Source organism: Eschrichtius robustus, chromosome 6 (genome assembly GCF_028021215.1).
Source record: "Eschrichtius robustus isolate mEscRob2 chromosome 6, mEscRob2.pri, whole genome shotgun sequence".
Lineage (NCBI taxonomy): Eukaryota > Metazoa > Chordata > Mammalia > Artiodactyla > Eschrichtiidae > Eschrichtius > Eschrichtius robustus.
The window spans coordinates 29,915,489-29,917,210 of record NC_090829.1 but is presented as its reverse complement, the minus strand read 5'-3'; the positions used below and the strand labels follow the sequence as shown (position 1 = coordinate 29,917,210).

The 1,722-nt window shown below is 50.2% G+C and overlaps 1 pseudogene; it reads right to left on the bottom strand.

Moving 5' to 3' along the window:
• Positions 1 to 415: 415 nt before the first annotated feature.
• Positions 416 to 1,360, bottom strand: LOC137765840 (methionine aminopeptidase 1D, mitochondrial pseudogene; annotated as a pseudogene).
• Positions 1,361 to 1,722: the final 362 nt, after the last annotated feature.

The following is a 1,722-nucleotide window of genomic DNA, read 5'->3' as shown; positions in this document are numbered from 1 at the left end:
CCCAGAGGCCCCCAGCCCTGGCCGACCCGGCCGCAGCCGCTCTGGAGCCTGGCGCCAGCCAGAGACCGGCAGTGGGTTGGCCCTGCCTGGCCCCCTCCTGGAGAGCTGTCCCTCATCTCCAACCACTTGGATATGCACTGAGGGCCCAAGGAGGCCGTGCCCGGCACAGGTAACCTTGTCCGTCCTTGAGTTTGGAGTCATTGGCGTTGAGGACGTGAATCCCTTCCTGGCTGCTGACGCAGCGTGCTTGGCCCCTGGGCTGCGCTCAGAGAGGCCCTGTTAGGCTGAAACTGATGACCTGTTGATCCCTGGCCACAGGCGGGCGTGTGTGGCCAAACTGGAGATGGGGCTGCCGCAGGGCCTTGCCTCTTCGCGACCCTACCCCTCCTTGTGGTCTTCTCTGCGTTAGCATACTTCAAGGACTGGGGTGAGAGGTGGCCCAGTCATGGGCCCTGCCCCTCCCTGCAGGCACCACCGCCCTGCGCCAGGCTGCCGCCCCCTCCGTGGGCCCCATCTGGCAGCTGGATACCCACCGGGTACCCGGCAGCCAGCAGAGGCCAAGGAAAGGCGACCTTTCCCAGCATCCCACAAAATGGGGACACACTTGCGAACCAGTCTGAAGAGTTACGTGGTTGATTGTGTTTCCAGTGACAGAGAAGGGAATCCCGCTCTGCCCGCTTCAGTTGCTTCATCTCTACACCTCCTGGCAACCTCCACTAACTTTTCACCACATTCATCCACATTGACCACCGAAAATGTTTCAGAGGTGGCTCCACAGTAGCCATTGTGATAGACTGTGACTTCAAAGTTGATAATATCTCCAGTCCTGGAGAGGTCGACAGTCAGGACTACCATGACATAGCACATTGTTTACAGAGGTGCAAACAGGTTTTGGAAAACCTCCTTAGCCTAGAGGTAAGGGATAGACATCATGACTGATGACTGCCTGGTGAACAAGAGCATCTCTCTCTTCAGTTGTCATGTCAACCTTTAAACTCTTCCCAGCCAGAAGGAGGACATGACCCGGCCAGCTGAGGAGCCTGACAAAGCCCTTGAATCTGATCTTTATGCTTAACTTCTTTGCTGTCTCCACAGTCAGGTACAATGCCTGTCATCACATAGTCTAGCTTCCTTATGTGCTTAGGGACTGGATGAGCTGAAGAAACTGCATCCTGCAAAACTACACTGTGTGAAATATCTCTTTGTCTCCAGAAAAAGAAATTTCTTCATTATTGACTGCTTGTGTAAGTAGATATGATTGAGCAGTGAAGAGAAGATTCTATGCCAGCCTCTGCGGGATAAGCAGGTGGACACCATTGGGTGCTGCTATATTGGCAGTGGTCACCAATACACCAGACATATTCAGGAGGGGGGAGTGGATGAAATGGGTGAAGGGGTCAAAAGGTACAAACTTCTAGTTACAAAATAAATGACACGGGGATGTAATATACAGCATGATGTTAGTCTTATATTGATATATTATATCCTGTGTTTGTAGTTATACTTAGAGGGAAGATTTGGTAAAAATACATCTATCTTCCTGGAAGTGGAAGCTGCTTTTCTTTTTATATAGATTATTTTTATCTCTACTTATTTAGATCTTATTTTACTTATTTTTAACTTTATGGAGAGAGTCTCATGCTGAACCTACTCTTTAGGGATTTTTTTTATGTTAATATCACATTGTTAGGAGTCATCCATAAGGCAGCACGTTCCCGTGTA